Source organism: Hyaena hyaena, unplaced genomic scaffold (assembly GCF_003009895.1).
Source record: "Hyaena hyaena isolate Hyena2069 unplaced genomic scaffold, ASM300989v1 scaffold_211, whole genome shotgun sequence".
NCBI lineage: Eukaryota > Metazoa > Chordata > Mammalia > Carnivora > Hyaenidae > Hyaena > Hyaena hyaena.
The window spans coordinates 2,322,734-2,341,228 of NW_024080847.1; positions in this window are offsets into that span (position 1 = coordinate 2,322,734).

Here is an 18,495-nt window from a genome sequence, read left to right on the forward strand (position 1 = left end):
ACGCCACCATTTTTACTGACATCACCCTCCCTATATCCCTTTTAGGTAGCTACTCATTAGGAGCTAAGTTCCTGAGAAGCTTAGTAACTTGCCCATGTTGTGTGCAGTAACACGAAGAATAAGGATTTGGACACAGATCATCTGACTCTAGAGTCTGTTATATCCAATTGTAACATTTATTCAGTCATTTAAGAATATTAATTCTACATCTACTAAGCGCTAGGTATAATTCTAGAGATTCAAGATTACCTCATAGTACAAAATATCAATGATTCATATCCCTTATGGAAGGAAAGTCATAATAAACATTTAATAGAGACTTGATATTAGAACTTCAGCAGTGCTATGGAATAAAGAAGTTGGGATATTTATTTTATATAAGGATATTATTTTTATATTTATGGGAGTGGTGTGTATACAATTTTTCAACATTTATTTTGTCTTGATTGCAAATTTTATAGAAAAGTTGCAGTAATAGTACATGAACTCCTATATATGCTAAAGCAGATCTACTCATGGTTAACATTTTGCTACCTTAGCTTTATCCCTCTCATTTCATAGTAAGTTGTATTACATTGTGCCTGTTTACTTATTCATAATTAATTATTATAAGAGAATTAGGAAATTCTCTTCTACAAGCATGGGATAGTTATCAATTAGGAAAGTTAACATCTATACTATTATATAACCAGCAGCTTATATCCTGAGTCTAAATGGTGTTATGTACTTTTAGTCCTCTCATATATATTATTTATCCATGGTAATAGTCTTTGTTCTGAAATCTACTTAGTTTCATATTGGCATAGGCACTCCAGCTTCCTTTTGATTAGTCTTAGCACAGTTTATCTTCCCCCATTTCTTTACCTTTTAAAATTTTTTTTTAATGTTTTATTTATTTCTAGGAGAGAGACAGTGTGAGCAGGGGAGGGTCAGAGAGAGAGGGAGTCACAGACTGAAACAGGCTCCAGGCTCTGAGCTGGCAGTCAGCACAGAGCCCGACGCGGGGCTCGAACCCACGAACCGCGAGATCATGACCTAAGCGAAAGTCGGACGCTTAACCGACTAAGCCACCCAGGCGCCCCTCTTTACCTTTTTAAAAATTTTGAGGGGTGCCTGGGTGGCTCAGTCAGTTGGGCAGCCAACTTCGGCTCAGGTCATGATCTTATGGTCCATGAGTTCGAGCCTGCATCAGGCTCTGTGCTGACAGATCAAAGACTGGAGCCTGTTTCAAATTCTGTGTCTCCCTCTCTCTCTGACCCTCCTCTGCTCACACTCTGTCTCTCTCTCAAAAATAAATAAACATTTAAAAAATAAAATAAAACACTTTTAATGTTTATTTATTTAGAGAGAGAGAGAGAGAGAGTGAGTGGGAGAGGGGCAGAGAGAGGGGGAGACAGAGAATCCCAAGCCGGCTCCACAGCTATTAGTGTGGAGCTTGATGCAGGGCTTGAACCCACGAACCATGAGATCATGACCCAAGCAGAATCCAAGAGTCAGACAGTTAGCTGACTGAGCCACCCAGATGCCCCTTCCTATCCTATTTCTTTGCCTTAACTTATCTGTATCTTTATATTTAAAGTGAGTTTTGTGTTGACAGCAATAGTAGGGATTTCTTTTTTTATCCATTTGAACAATCTCAGCCTTTTTATTGGAGTGTTTAGGCCATTTACATGTAATGAGATTATTGATATGGTTAGGTATAAGTATATCATCTTGCAGTTTGATTTCGATCCATTCTATATGCTGGGCTTTTATTTTCCTCTTTATCTTGCTTTCTTTTAAATTATTTGAACATTTTTCTCTATTTTCTCTTTTGTTGGCTTATGATCTACAATTCTTTGTTTTGCCATTTTAGTGGTTGTTTTAAGATTTATAGTATACATCATTAACTTATTACAATTTACTTTTAAGTGATTTTATACTACATCATATATTTCATAAGGATCAACTTTTCCATAGTGTATTTCCATTATTCTCCTAGTAACCTTTATGCTACCTATGCCACACAGCTCAATTTTACATATATTATAAACTCCATGCTACAATGTTTTTCTCTTAAATGTAACTAATTTAAAGAGATTTAAATAATAAGAGTAAAATCTTATATTTTTACCCATAAACCTACCATTTTCAGTGCTCTTTATTCCTCTGTGAACTTTTATATTTTCATCTGGTATCATTTCCCTCTTCCTAAAGGATTTCTTTTAACAAGACTTTAGCATGGTTCTGCAAGCATAAATTCTTTTTTTTTTTTTTGCATGCCTAAAAAAATTATTTATTTGCATTAGTTTTTGAAAGATGTTTTCACTAGGTATTGAAATCTAGGTTGACAGTTTATTTCTTTCAGTACTTTCAAGACGTTGTTTCACAGTCTTCTTACTTGCATTGTTTCTTACTAGAAATATGCTAGCACACTTGTCTTTTTTTTACTTCTTTATGTAAGGTGTATTTTTCTCTGGTTGCTTTTAAGTGTTTCTCTATCACTGATTTTGAGTAATTTTATTGTGGTTTGGCTTAGAGTGGTTTTCTTTGTGTTTCTGGTGCTTAGAGTTTGTTAACCTTCTTGAGTATGTGAGTTAATTTTTATCATGTTTTGAGTATTTTAAGGTAATATTTCTTCAGATTTTTTTTGGTATCTCCCTTTTCTATCCTCTCTTTTGGGGATTCCAATTATAGATGTAGTAGGCAGCATGAAGTTGTACTACTGTTCACTGATGCTCTTTTCATTTCCTTTATTATGATGTTTTCTGTGTATTTCATTTTAGATTGTTTCTATTGCTGTCTTAAATTCACTAATCTTCTCTTCTTTAGTTTCTGATCTGTTGTTAATCCCATCTAGTGTGACTTTCACATCAATCATTGTAGTTTTCCTCTCTAGCTGTTCAATTTGGGTCTTTTTTTTTTTTTTTAATCTTCTGTCTCTATACTAACTTTTGAACAGATGAATTACAGTTATAATAACTGTCTTAATGTCGTTGTCTGCTACTTCTAACAATGGGTTCCATTCTGGTTTGTTTTAATTAATTGATTTTCCTCCTCATTATAGGTTATATTTTCCTGCTTTTCTACATGCCAAGTAGTTTTTTTATTGCATTTATGAATTTTAATTTGTTTTTGTATACCTATAACTATTCCTGAACTTTGTTTTCAAATGGAGTTAAGAGTTCATTCTTTTCAGGTTTTGCATTAAAGATTTGTCAGATAGAGCCAGTGCAGTGTTTAGTCTAGGGCTAATTATGTCCCACCTTTGAGGCAAGATCCTTCTGAGTACTCTACACAATTCTGCATGAATTATGACATTTTTCTAGTTCAGCTGCTTGGAGCAGACACTACTCTTGGTCCTGTGTGAGTATCTGGCAATGTTTCTGCTTATCTTTTTAAGAGGTTCTTTTTGTGGTTTGGGGTAGTGCTATGATCTGAATGTTTGTTTCCTCTCAAAATGCATATGTTGAAATCCTAGCTCCCAGAAAATGATGGGTTGGTAGGTGGGGCCTTTGGGGACTACTTAAGGCATGAGCATGGAACTCTCATAATGGGATTGGTGCCTTATAAAAGAAGCTCCAGAGAGCAGTCTGGCCTCTTCCAGTAGTGAGAAGTCTGCCACCAACCAAAAGAGGGCCTCACCCAACCATGCCAGCACCTGGGTCCTAGGCTTCCAGCCTCCAGAACTGTGAGAAATAAATGTCTGTTGTTTATAAGCTGCCCAGTAATGGTATTTTGTCATAGCAGCCTGAATGGACTGAGATAGATAGTTTCCTCACACAAATGTGCTGATGAACACTCTGTTGAATACTCAAGAGGAACCCTCTGCAGCTTTCCTCTCTCTTGGACTCTATCCTGTGAACTGCAGCAACCTTGATCTCCTCAGACTCTCAACTTCTTCAGTCAGGCAGGCAGTCCACTGGGCTCCCTGAGCTGGGCCTGGAACTCTCTCCAGGCACTAAACTGATAAAATTGTAGAATTCATCTCATTTGTTTCCAAGCCTTCAGGATCATTGACCTTCATGGTTTGATGTCAGGTATTGTTTCAGATATTTTGTTCACACATTTTGTTATTGTTTTAGGAGGGAGAATGAAGTCAGTCCCCTTTTCTCCATCTTTGGAAGGACTTTTTATATATTTATTTTTTTAAGTTTATTTATTTTGTGGGGAGGGAGAGGCAAAGAGAGGAGGAGAGAGAGAGAATCCCAAGAAAGCTCCGTGCTGTCAGCGCAGAGCCCAACACGGGACTTAATCTCACAAACCATAAGATCGTGACCTGAGTCAAATCAAGAGTTGCATGCTTAACTCTCTGAGCCACACAAGCACCCCTGGAAGGGCTTTTTAAATTTTCACTTTTTATTTCTGATTTTACTGCATTGTAATCAAGGAATTCTACTTTTCCTACTGTGGAACCTACTTATGTTTCCTTTGTGATATAGCATATGATCAATTTTGATGAATATTTCATGTCTGTTTGAGAAGAAAGTATATTCTTTATTAAAGTGTACAGCATTTAATACATATTTATCTAATCTAATTTATCATTAATGTTGGTTTAAGTCTTCTCCATTAAGACTTATTTTTTGTTCACATGCCCTTCTTGTCCTGAGAGTGGTGTGTAAAACTATCTTATTATTATTTCTATCTATTTCTCCTTGCATTTCTGTCAGTTCTATTTCATAGATAAGTGTTTCTGCGTAATCTGGCACATAGATATTAATAACTGATATATTTTATTGTAGACTGTGGCTTTTGCCTTATATGTTTTTATTTGTCTTGTTTGATGCTTTTTGGCCTAAATTCTGCATTATCTAATATTAAGCTTGCTACCATTCTTTAGAGTTGTTCTATTTAACTAGCACAACTTTTCCTGTCCTCTTTTATTTTTTAGCCTTTGAATCACTTTGTTTTAAATGTTTCTACTCTGTATAGAAGAGACTGGAATTTTGCTTTGTAAGGTATTTTGAAAATCTATTTCTTTTATTGGCAAGTTAATCTCCTTTGCATTTATTTATTTATTTTTTATTTATTTAGAGAGAGACGGCGGGGGGCGGGGAAGGGAGGAGCAGAGGGAGAAAGGGAGAGAGAGAATCCCAAGCAGGCTCTGTGCTGTCAGCATGGAGCCTGGCAAGGGGCTCAATTTTCATGAACTGTGAGATCATTACCTGAGCCGAAACCGAGAGTCAGACTCTTAACCAATTGAGCCACCCAGGTGCCCCTCTCCTTCACATTTATTGAGATGACTAATATATTGGTGTCAATTTTTCATTACATTTACTTTGTTTCTTTCTCTATATGTCCCCTTTGTTTTTTAAATAAAAATTGTTTTGATATTTACAAAAGTGTACATCTTTGCTCTACTAGTTACCTTTGGCTGATATCTTTTAAAATACCCTTATTTGGGGTGCCTGGGTGACTTAGTCGGTTAAGCGTCCAACTTTCGCTTAGGTCATGATCTCGCGGTTCATGGGTTCGGGCCCCTCGTCGGGCTCTGTGCTGACTGCCAGCTCAGAGCCTGGAGCCTGTTTCAGTCTGTGACTCCCTCTCTCTCTGACCCTCCCCTGCTCACGCTGTCTCTCTCTCTCTTTCCTAGAAATAAATAAAACATAAAAAAAAAAGTTCAACCTTTAAAAAAATAAAATAAAATACCCTTATTTACCTTTTTTCTCAACTATGAACTATCTGCCCTGTCTAGATTGTGAATTCTAAATGTTATCATTTGATTCCTACCTGTCATCTTTCTGTCTTCTTTCTTGGCTCAAATTTTAAGTTACATGCTTTCTACTTGGTCAGAACCTATGACATTTACAAATTATTTTCCACCTTTGTCCCCAGTCCTTAACTACTAGATCTACATGCTCTAAATATACTTTAAATACAGCACATACTCACCATCATTCTCTTTTCCCCCCACTCTCCAGTCATGTCATGATCAGACAAAATTTATCCTCTAGCAGGTTATCTTAAAAGGGCTCACGTGTACAGAATTCTCTCACTCTTTGCATATATAATTTTTCAATAGCCTTGATAATTGAATGATAGCTATATTGCATACAAAGTCCTTGGCTCACAACTCATTTCCTTTCTGTTGATCATATGAATATAATGCTCCATTCTTGCCTTGCTTTGCAGGTTGCTCTCGAATTTCCTAATGCCAATAGAATTTTCATACTCTCGGAGATATTATGACTATTGTGTCTGGAGGCCTTGAGTATTGCTTCTTTGTCTTTCTAGTCTAATAACTGTAGGCTATATTTCTGAGTTGATCATTCTCAATTTGTTGAGGCACATGGTTGACCTTTACATAAATTTAGGCTTTCTCCTATTTACATAAAGTGTTCTTGAATTCTGTTTTTAAAATATTAGTTCTTGGGGTGCCTAGGTGGCCCAGTCAGTTGAGTGTCTGACTTCAGCTCAGGTCGTGACTTCACGGTTTGTGAGTTCAAGCCCTGCACTGAGCTCTGTGCTGAAAGCTCAGCCTGGAGGGTGTTTCAGATTCTGTGTCTCCCTCACTCTCTGCCCGTCTCCCACTCCTTCTCTGTCTCTCAAAAATAAATAAATGTTAAAAAATAAAATAAAAAATTAGTTCTATTTCATTGTTCCCTCCAATTTTTAGGGATACCACTGTTCTTGAACATGCGAGAAGGGGTGGGGCATAGTAGAAAAGTAGAAGGACTGGTTTGAGATGGGAGCGCAGATAGTTTGTTTACTCCAAATGGCAAGAAAGCAGAGGGTGTGGACATGGATGCTGACAGGTGGCGTCTAAGGAAGCACACTTCTTTTTTTTAATTCTTTTTTTATAGTTTATTTATTTTTGAGACAGAGAGAGACAGAGCATGAGTGGGGGAGAGGCAGAGAGAGAGAGGGAGACACAAAATCTGAAACAGGCTCCAGGCTCTGAGCTGTCAGCACAGAGCCCAAGGTGGGGCTTGAACCCACGAACTGTAAGATCATGACCTGAGCCAAAGTCAGATGCTTAACTGACTGAGCCACCCAGGCAGCCCAAAGGAAGCACACTTCTAATTGCTTTGTTTTCCTCAGGGATAAGGAAGCAAGATGGAAGCTAACTCTCTAATTCTCCCCACCTGGAAAGAGATGAGTATTTGCCAAATTCAGATCTGTGATCTGAATGTGAATTCTTTGCCAAACTTTGTGAACTATGTTCCAGAAGGAATTCTACCTGGTAGGACACCCAGAACTTCTTCCTCCTGAAATTTGCTCATGTTCAGAGGAACTAAAGACAGCACTGATGTGGGATATGAATGGAGGGAGAAGCCAGGCACATCTCTGCCAGGAATCTGGAGGATTGCCCATGGAAGCAGGTGAATACCTGCTCTGTATTGCTTCTAGAGCAGTGAGACAGACACAGGGACATGGACTTTGAGTGAGTATAAGAAAGAAATTTAAAGGGCTGGGTAAGGCTGTCATGTGAGGCAGTGAATCCTCTCTCCCAGGGAGTATTCCTTAAGTGACTGAACATGATAATGTCAGGGATGTTGGCTTGGAGATTCCTAGGTCAGCAGGGTGATTACCAAATGGTCTCCACAGCAACTTCAAGCTGACCATTCACTTTCTCTCTCTATCCAAACCCTATCTGGCCACTCTACCTTCAACAAATATTCAGAACGCAACCATTTCTAACTTCCTCCATCTGATTCCCCTGGACCTATATACATGGTTTTCTCTCTCCTGAATTGTTTCAATTGCCATTTAGATGATTTCTCAGCTTCCTTCTTGGCCCCCACTCCTCTACTCCTATCTATTTTCAAAACAGCAGTCAGACCTATCCTGTTAAATTGTAAGTCAGATAACAACAATAACATCACTCCTTTGTGCAAAATTCCACATCCCCCAAAGTCCTAACAATGGCATTCACGGTCACATGTGATCTTTCCCAGTATCCCCCCTACCCCCTCCAGCCAACCTCTGATCTCAACTTCAACTGCCCTCTCTCTTGCCCTGTGTTCCCTGCTCACTTACATAGGCCTCTGGCTGTTCCTCAGACATGCCAGACATGCTTTCTCTGCCCTCACAGGGCCTTGGCAATTTCTTCTTCCTGGAATACTTCTGCCTCTGATATTGAGAGAGCTCACTTTTTTTTTCTACCTTCTCCTTAGATTTCATTACCTATTCAAAGAAGCTGTGCCTATCCACCGTTTATAAGAAAGCACTTTCATCCTTTGGCATTCTTTTATTTTGCACAATAGTATTTATCGCCTACATATTATGTATTTAATTATTTGTTTATATTCTGGCTGCCTCGTCTGGCAGTGGCTTTGTCTGTTTCTCACTGCTGAATTCTCAGCATCTAGAAGGGGCCCAGCACAGACAGAACCGGTGCTCAAGAAATATTTGTTAAGAGAATGAATAAGTGAAGAGGTATGATTGTGTTTTCATGAGGATACGGGACAATGTGACAATCAGCCAGGACTTATCTCCTTCCTCTTGGAGACAGGAGAAGGACCAAGGCTTTTATAACTTGATAGGGCTTTCATATCTGATTGTGTTCCAGTTCCAGGTAAGAGGAAATAAACACATGGCCGCCGTTCCCCCTCACCGAGTATAAAACCTGGACAGAGTACACGGTGCAGCTATCTGAAGTCTCTGAATAGTAAGTACCAGCAAGTGGGCTGGCGGGTAGGGGCCACTAGGAGTCCAAGTACCACCAAACTGGTGGTGCGTGGGGCATATTTCGTACTTGGGTCTCTGCTGAGCAGAACTTGGTGTAGCCTGAAACCTTAAGTCAGTGCCTGATGCAGACAGAGAGTTGCAGAAGAAACCCTCTGCTTCTGGCTACAGCAGTGGAATAGGGAACTCCTATAAATCAGAGCATGCATGGGGGTGGGGAACCCCGCTTTTTTCCTCTCATTTTTCTCCACTCTGGTGTCCCAGCCATCAGGGAGTCCATGGCTGGAGTGACAGTGGTGACAAACATTGCTGTCAACATAAAAAAGGCAGGGGCTAGGACTCTGAGGAAGGGAAGCCTATATTCTGGACTCAGGGCGCTCTTTCTTCCTGCTTTGGGGGTTCATATCCCACTGGCACCTCAGGACTCCTGCTAGCTGTCACTCCTACCTGTCACTTTTTAACCCAGGTCAGAGGAGTTGGGAGTGCAACATGCTCTTGAGGACACAGCAGCTGTCACATTTTGGACCAGTCAGAAAGCCTGGCCCCAGACACTCCCAACCCAATAAATATGCTGTGGCCAGGACCTGCCCATCACCCCATCACATGCCCATGTGTGGCCTCCTCATAGGAGACGCTGGGCTGGCCCACTGGACCAGAGGACAGAGAGGGGAGCCCAGGAGGACAGGACAGAGGAGGAGCTGAGGCCTGAGCTTACAGAATGTTTCACAGGCAATGAATGGGCCACACTGTGGCATCTGAGACGAAAGATAGGCACCGAAGAGTAACCTCACTCAACTGTTCAGAGGCTACATGAAGAGGAAGATCCTCAGCAATCAGAAGGGGTGAGTGGGGCAGGGAGGAGCTTATGTTTCTTTACACAGCTCCTGCTACGCGCTTCATATGTGCTATGCCAGGTAATCCTCACTAAGCCTGGGACGTGGGCTGGGCCACCTGTTTTCCAGAAGAGCAAGCTGAGGCCCAGAGCGGTTAAACCTCTGTGTCAAAAGCCACAGTCCTGGCAAGTGACAGGGCTGAGAAAGCCTTCAATAAACAGGTTTGCCTCCATCGGAATTGATATGAATGAACCCCCCCCCAAATTTCCTTCATTCCTACACTTTTGAATCCCAAACAGGCCATGAACTTGAGAAGGCAGAAGCCAGCAGCAGCGCAAGGAGGGTGTAGAAATGAAAACAATTCACGTTCAGTGGTTTGCTGAACACAACCTCTGCCCCAATCATGAGGCAGGAAGGAACAGGGGCCCGGGCCTTTGGGGCTTTCACAGGTCTCTCTGAGGAGCTCGTCTCTGGTTGACAAAGACAGGTGGATTTCCACACGTCTCACCTCGCCTCCTTGTCCCTGAGGAGCGCGCTGCTGGTAAGGATGGATTGGCCCCAGTTCGGCCCAGGCCAGGGTGGCTCCCACAGCTGGGAGAATTCAGAGGTTCCCAAACCCGCACTCCTCACTTAGCAGAGAAAGCAACTAAGGGGAAGAGATTTGCTTTGAGTCCCAACTAGGAATGGGTTAAGACCAACCGCTGTTTCTGAGGAAGAGAAAGCCTGAGGAACAAACCCCAGCTTTTGGGTTGAGGGGGGATGTAGTTCTGTGGGCCCGTAGGCAAGGGCATGCGGAGGGCGCCTACAGGCATGGGCTGGGGGCCACAGGAGTCTCTCTTAGAGGCCCAAATCCAGGGGGCTTGCTTGGCCCTTCATGGGTGAGGAGCGTAGTCTCAGTTCTCCAATTGGTGAGCGACAATGGAGAAAGATCTAGCTCAGGGGGCTGTGTATTTATAAGCTGCAAATTACTGAATAATTAAATACATAACACATAGAACCGGGAAGTAGAAGTGCTAACAGCCTCCCTTATGTTAATTGTGTGTGTCACCGAGCACATCGGCATTCACTGCTTCATATTCACGATACTCGTATGTTGGGTTCTAGAACCTCTAGTCTGGCACAGTCAGAACCACGGAGGCCATCCAGATTGGTCTCCCTTCTCTGATATTAGAATTCTCGTGGCTATTATTCATGCCAGGGAGCACTGATATTATCTCGAGTAGTAACGAGCACGCAGCAACGAGAATTCATCTGGGACTGGTGCCCATCCCTCTCTGGGCAGCCTGGGCAACCGGATCCATTCTTGTGGAGTGGATGCCTGAGGGCGGGCAGATTCAGCAGCCAGCCTGGTCTGCGGTCATCGTCTGAATAGGAAACACACTTCTGGATGAGGACATGGACTGGGAAACTCTCTGTACTCACAGCCCTGTGCTGAGGAAAAAGGGACAGGCAGGCCCAAGGGACTACGGGGTGGGAGAGGACCGAATTCTCCAGACCCACAAGGCCCAGAAGGAAATGAGCCCAACGGTCCCAGTTATCAGGTCCCAGATATCAGAGCGCCTGATATCACCCCAGAGATACGCATGACAAATGTACGGGGCCAGTTCCCGGTGACTCACATCCCTGCCCGGGCCGAATGAGGGCCACACCCCTGCCACAGGCATCTGTTATCAAGGAGTCAGCTTTTTCACACAGTTGTTCTTGGCACAGTCACCGAGAAGCCACACTAGGGAGGAATGCTATCCCAAGCGCCCCCAGCCCAGCCCAGTACCCGGCACTGGTGGGTGGACTGTCCTTCGTGTGAGCAGAATCCCTTCCACAAAGTATAAGGATGCCCAGGAAGTGATCCCACTCCTTCCAGTGGGCGCCACTCTGCTCCTGGGGGCATTGAGGCTGCAGCAGGCAATCACTGCTGGAAGGGGAGGTGGGAGCCCCCAGGCAGCCATGGCTGGTCCCCCCTTCCATTTGATTCTTATCTCTCTTCTCTCCCAAACCCAGTCTGCTTGGGTGTGGTGGGAAGTCAATAGACTCTTGTCAACTTCGTCACTCAAGCATAGCTGAAGCTGTAAGGATTAACATAGAAGAATTCCCTTAAAGAAACCTGTCCACCCCAGCCTGCTATAAGAGGGGCTCTGTTGGATCCTGGGCACACTGGCCTGGCCACTCAGCCATGGGTGAAGCAGATGTGGATGAAGCAGGACATCTGGGGTCAGCTTCAAGGCAGGCCGTGGGTGTGCCAGGACATATGGCCACGGTGCAGGAACTTGTCCACTCAAAGAGCTTGACGTCATGTGGATGTAAGTGGAGGTGCAGAGCTGAATTGCAGGGCAGGAAAGGGTAGAAGGGGAGCAGAGTTGATAGGAAGGGGCCCACGCATGTTCTTCTTATAACCAGGAGCCCAGCTCACAGCGTAGTCCTCTCTTCAGAGCAGCCTTGATATCCTTCACTGGAAAAACGAGGAGTAGGAGGCTCTTCTCTGGCTGTCCCCGCTCTCCCTCCTCAAGTAGGGCACCTTGCACCTTGGGATGTGGATGCAGAGAGGCTCCAGGTCGTCTGAGCAGGTCCCTTCCCAGGAAACTGGAGCTCAGCAGCACAGGGAGGAAAGGAGCCAGGGAAGGGTCAGGTGGTGACTCTCCACAATTGGGAACGGTGGCTTTTCCATACTCAGCTCTTTTTCCGAGTGGGGTGGTCTTCTGCTCTGTGTTTCCCCTTGACTGCTAACTGTGGGCTTTGATTCCTGGAAAAGGAAAAGATCAGGTATCACCTGGACAGCGGGCAGCAGCAGAGAGAGACCACAGATGCAGCCTCCCTGTCCCTCAGATTAGGGCTGGCCCAGGAACACGGGGCAGGGATTGGGGGATAAAGCAGTGCTCTTTTAATCATCTTGAAGGAGAGGAAATGACAAATCAGAAAGGTTTGAGTGTTTGGTTCAGGTTCCCCCTGAGCTTATAGAGGATCTCCTGACCCCAGGTCTGGAGCTCCATCTACCCCAAGCCTCCACCTATCACAGAGGGGGAGGGGAGAAACAGAACTGAGAAGGAAGCCAAGGAGGAACACCCCACAAACCTCAGGGAGAGTGGGCCTGGAAGAGGCAGTGGGGGACTTCACCCCAGCGGCCTGGGGCTGGGCCGGGCCAGGCAGGGTGGCTCTTTCAGGCTCTTCCTCGTCCTTGGAGGTGGTGACTCCTGGGGAAGGGCATCCTTCCAGGAGAGAGAACATACAGAGCTAAAGAGAGAAAAGAGGGCAGAAATGTGAGGGTAAGCCTGAGGCAAGGCGATGGGACTCAAGAAAGGCTTTGGGGTGGCCCTGTCTACCGCCCTCCCCATTCTGGATGGGAACACCCAAGGTCGGGCCCACAACGGCTATTGATCAACTGAGCCGTGGCCTTTGAGGGCAGCTGGTGCCACTGTGGGGGTGGGTGGTCCAGGGTGTGGTGGGGTTCCACTGCAAGTGGGCAGGGAGAAGACAGCTGCCTTGGGTAGATCAAGCAGGGAGGAAACATGACAAATTTTGACCACATCTTATAGATGATGCCCACATGTTTTCCAAAGAGAGTTAAGGAGGAGAGAGAAAGGACATGTGGTGATCAGTGCTCACACATCCGTGTTGTTTTGGTTGATACACTGTGCTGGGCACTTGGATGTCCCTTCTCACTTCATCCTCACAACCCTGCAGAGGGCAGATGAGGTCCCTGTGCCAGAAGGGGCAGGCGCAGGACAGTTGCTGATGGTGCTCTGAGAAGGAGACTCTTGAGGCACAAGAGTGGCCATCCTCCACGCTGTCCCTTCATCCGGCTTCCCACCTCTGGCCAAAGCTTCACGGCTTCCCGAGAGTCCGGGGGCAACATGGCACAGGAAGGGAGATGCCAGGAGCTCCAGGAGCCAGGACTGATGAAGGACAAGAGCGTGGCACACGTCGGCAGCACTGGCAGGAAGGATCTCAGACGCGCGCACCCTGGTCATCTTCAATGTCTCGGACGGATTCCACCTGCCCTCTGCTCACAGAGCTTTGCCCAGCCTTTTCCATTCAGTGCACAGCTCTGGGGGTCTTCACATGGAGGCAGGGGCTTTGGGGACCTGCCAGGCCAGTGAGGACTGGTCCTGCCCCATGCCACTGGTGCCACTTCTAGAGTATGCTCTCTCTGCTGCTCCCGCCAGCAGCTCCATGCCTCTGCTCTGTGAACACATCATAGTTAACTTCTCGGTCTTTAACCATGAAAGGGGTGGGGCATTCTGCTCTTCTAACTGTATGAATCACACCACACACACACACACACACACACACGAGGGCTTCGAACAGCCTTGAAATTAGCAAGGCCCGAGTGCCATAAAAGAAGGGTCATATCCATTAGAGTTTGATTGTACTTCAACCACCAGAGACGATGCATGGTGCATGATCCTGCATTTGCCTCTTGTCAGGATGGAATGCAGAAGGGGCACCTGGGTGGCTCAGCCAGTTGAGTGTCTGACTGGCTCAAGCCATGATCTTGCTGTTTGTAAGTTCGAATCCCACATCGGGCTCACTGCTGTCAGCACAGAGCCAGCTTCAGATCCTCTGCCCCTCCCCCACTTGCACTCTCCCCAAAGTAAATATTTTTAGAAAAACTTAAAAAAAAAAATAAAAGAACAGACTGTCCAAATTTGGGTGAGGCACCGGGTGAGAACATGCATAAGCTTAGGTCTCTGCTGTCTGTCTCCCTTCATCTCCTCTTCAGGGCAGAGATGGCGCCCCTCCTCCCCAGATAAGTCCTGGCATGTGAGTGATAAGGTGCAGGTCAGGAAACCTGGGTGATCTCAGACCGTCTCATCTGTGCCCCATGTCTGGCCCAGCTATATTTAGCAAGCTCAAGTCTGGAATTAGAGCCACCGGGCCACCCCAGCCCCTTCCCCTCTGCAGGGGCCAGGTTCCCACACCTTTTAATCAAGACTTCCATTTCTCCAGGCAAACCACACAAAAGGCCTGGGCCAGGTGGTGGAGATGCTCTGGGTCCTACACAGAGGTTCTATTCTCTGTTCTGCCTTTTTCCAGGCTGGGTAATTATGGATCTGTCCTCAGAGGCATTCTGTTTCTTAGCATTGGCTGTTTGAAAGCCCGTGTATGTTAGGCTGGTCTCACCACTTCTATCTGGTGTTACACTACAGAATACTATATCACAAACACAGGGCTGTCTGTGCCCAGTGTGAATATGCTCGAGGGCACGTTCTATCTAGTAGGTGGACCGTGTGTGTGTGTGTGTGTGCATGTGTATGACCAGAGTGCTCATCGACCGATAGATATTAACAAGTGCCCACCATGTGCCAGGCCAAGGTGGTCTAGGTTCAAGGGCGCACCGTCATGACATGGAGGGGAAAGATGGCAGCCCTCGTGGTTTACATCTTAGTGGCAGCAACAGTGAACTCTGAAGTCAGGTCATTTCAGGTGGTGGGCAATGTTGAAGGAAATAAGCAGATTGATGCTAGTGGATTAAAGTCTCAGTGAGCTGGCTATGGGTGGCTGCTTCCGATGGGGTCATCGAGCTAGTCTCTCAGGGGGACATGAAGGTCTGAAGAGCAAGCATTCTGGGCAGAGGGAACAGCAGAAACAGAAGCTCTAGAAAGGAACCAGTGTGGTGTTTGTAGCTGGACAGCAGTAGCAGGGATGGGGGAGGTGGGGCAGTGGATGGTGGGACCCGAGATCAGAGATGTTAGCAGGTCCTAAAAGGTTCAAGGAGTCAGACCTTGGACTCTGCAGTCAGATTTCCCAGGTGCGGTTTTCTACTATGCCACCTACTAGCTTTGTGACCTCAAGTAAGTTATTTAACCTCTCTAGGTCCCTAGGTGGCGCTGGTTGGGGTAATGATGGTACCTCCTTCAGAGAGTTGCAAACCAATGGGTTACCAGAAGTAGAGGGCTTAAAATACCACCTGCCTCATGGTGCAGAACTGTTCTTTTTAATAAGTGCTTGCTATTATGAGCAGCCTTATTATAAAAAGGAGCTAAGATTTTAAGAGATGTGTGTTTGTCTGCTGGGACAAGTTCCGGTCTGGAAATTAGGGGAGATCTGAGCCTTAGTCCTTATTCTGTCTTGAAGTCCCTGGGTGTCCCTGGGTCTTCTAAGTGGGTTCCAGGGCAGTCATGTGGGACCCCAGCTAAGCAGTTGACATAGCAATAACCTCACTCTAAGAGGTGAGGTCTTAATAAGAAAATAAGATCCTTACCGGAAAAGGGAACTCAAATCTCATCAAGAGAACATCAGAGGCGAGCTCAAGCTCAAAGGGCACACCTACCACCTGAAATAGGGAAAAGAGGCAAAGCAAAGAAATGAGAGGGGCAGGCACAGGGCTGGAGGGGATTGGAAATCAAGGCTGGCCTCCCAGAAGCCACCTTTATTGGTCCAGGCCTCACCGTGCACTATGGCAATGACTGCGATGAAGCCCCAAGGTCAGGTGCGCACTGGGTTTTTCATCTTTTGAATGAAGGAGTTGGTTGAGTTGATTAATAAGCTCTTTTAAGCCAGTCCTCTCAAGATACCATGGGAGGCTGCACCATTCGGGAGCTAGGAAGGTAAAAGGAGAGGATTCTTTGAGAATAATGAGCCCTGGGTCTGTGGTTGTTTTAGGGTACAAAGTTTGGTTTTATTTCTGCTAGTTATAGTCCTAGCTAAGGATCCTACTCTGTGATCAGACCTCTTAGGTGTGTGGCCAGCCAGCTCTGGGGAGGGCTTCCATCAAAAATGTCCACCCCTCTCCCCAACTGGATGAAAAGAGGCACGGACAAGTTCTGCACATTTACAAACACACATCGATGCTCCTACCATGCATGGGCTTCTGAATACTTCCAGGTAACTCAAATTTTTGTAACTCAAATTTTATGTCCAATGCACTTTGGCTGCTTACTGTTTAAAGAAACCCTGTTGCAAGTCCTTTTGTGAAGCAAATATCTCTCCTCTCCTCCCATAAATATCAGTGTTCATATTTAGGCTTTCAAAGTATGGAAGCCCCTGTCTGTTCAGGTGTGTGTGTGTGTGTGTGTGTGTGTGTGTGTGTGTGTGTGCGTGCGCGTGCGCATGCACATTTGCATTCATTCTGGCACATAAAAGGATCCATGAATAAAAATGTTTTTTCTCTCCCAGGCTTTGTTGTGATATGTTGCTGGAAAAAAGACACATTGTTCAAGCAAAGGGCAGACCCTGAGAGGCTCAGATCTCTATCTGTGCTTCCCATCCTTCCTGTGGCTGGCTGCTGCTCCTCAGGGGTAGACCCCACAGGCTCCACCTCAGGGCAAGGCATACTTAACAACTTGAGGGAAACAAAAAATTTGTCTACTACCTGGAATAGGGTGGGGAAGGGGAGGCAGATGGGCAGGCATAGAGGGGGTAACCAGGAATACTAGAATTCATTCACAAGTTTGCATTCTACAATTAATTATTCATCAGGAAACATCTAGTGAACCACCGTTATTTGCTTCCTTCTTGTCTGCAGGACCAGAGTGGTGGACCTAACAGTTGTGTATTCCCGTGCTCCAAAGAGTGGCTTGACTTCCCCTGGTAAATTGGTGGAGCCTTCCTGGGCTTTACAGCTTGTGTCACCACCCCATACCTCTGACCTTTGTGTGGGGGAAGAGCTCCCCTCACTCCCTAGCCCACTGCAGGCTGGTGTGGGGACAGGCCGAGAAGCCTCTGGAAAGATTCTTCTTCATCATTTATTAATGGTCCCTGGCCTCTTCCTTGAAATAATTAGGGTAGGGATATTTTCATATCATGCAGTTAATTGCCATCTGTACTGTTTAACAAGTGAGGGCACTGGGTAGTAATCCGGAGGCCCACCGAGGATGGGACGTGAGCCATGGTGTTGGCTGCCACAGCTTGATGGGGTGGGGGGGACGCACAGAGAGAGCCGGGCTGGGATGTGGGAGGTGCCGGACTCACAGACGAGATCCTGGCAGAAAGCTAGATTCTCACCACAACAGACACCCACAGGATGTCCCAAGAGCAGCCTCAGGAGCATGCAGATTGGGCATCAGAAGCCCTTGGCTCCCTGGAGGAGGATCTGAGCTGGGGATCCCAGGGTGTGTGTGATCTGTTGAGGGAGCAGGAGGAGACTGGAGAAGAAGGATCTAGGCCAAGATGCCACTTCAGGCAAGGTCTGGCCTGAGCCTGATCCCTCAGGGAAGTCTGGAATGTGAATGGCCCCTTAGGATCTGTCCCACCTTAAGACACAGGAGCAGCCTTCTTCATATTCTGACAGGAGTGTCACTAGCCAAGGGTTCTTATGGGAGGAGGAGGTGTGACAGAGGGCTTCACCTCCTGAGGGTCTCCCTAGGAAGTGGCTTCTGTTGTAAGGACAACCCATTGGAGCTATGACCACAGCTATGACCCATTGGCAACCAGCACCCCAGCAGCTTGGTGAGGGAGGTCTGGAGGGCACCAGCAGCCTCTGACACAAACTTCCAGGCTGAGAGACAGTGGACATCTAGTCACTCTGTTACAAGAGAGCACAGAAGGCTGGTGTGGAGCACATCTCTTAGCTGTCATGTGCTCTATAACCTCCCCCCCCCCCCCCCCCCGGACTCCTACACAAACCCCCTGCTCTTCCAGGAGGAAGTCCCCGGATGCAAATTTGCATGTGGCTGGAATGCACAGACTGATGTTTGGTGGGATTTACAAGGACTCTCTTCACCCTCTGCCCTGGCCTGGCGTCCTACATTAGACAACCGTTCCTTTGGGAAGGCATCATACTTGGGGATAGTTTACAGAGAAAGTGGAGAAGGGTTAATTTTCAGTTTTCAGTCATGAATGCCCATGTGAGGGTTCTTCCCAGGCCATCTAGAGTCAGGGAGAGTGATGAGGTCCCAGCAGATGGCCACTGACGGGACCACTACAGGGACCTCTTCCCACCCTCACCCATTTAGGGCAGGCTGCCTGGGGAGCGAGAAAAGGCTCAGCACCCAGGGTGGTGACAGCTGAGATCTGTCCCTCACGGATGACGGTGAATGCAAAAGAAGTCCTCCCTCCCCACCCTGCTGAACCCCCTCCTTCCCTCAGCCTTGCCCCAGCTCCTAGGAAAAGGGGCCAC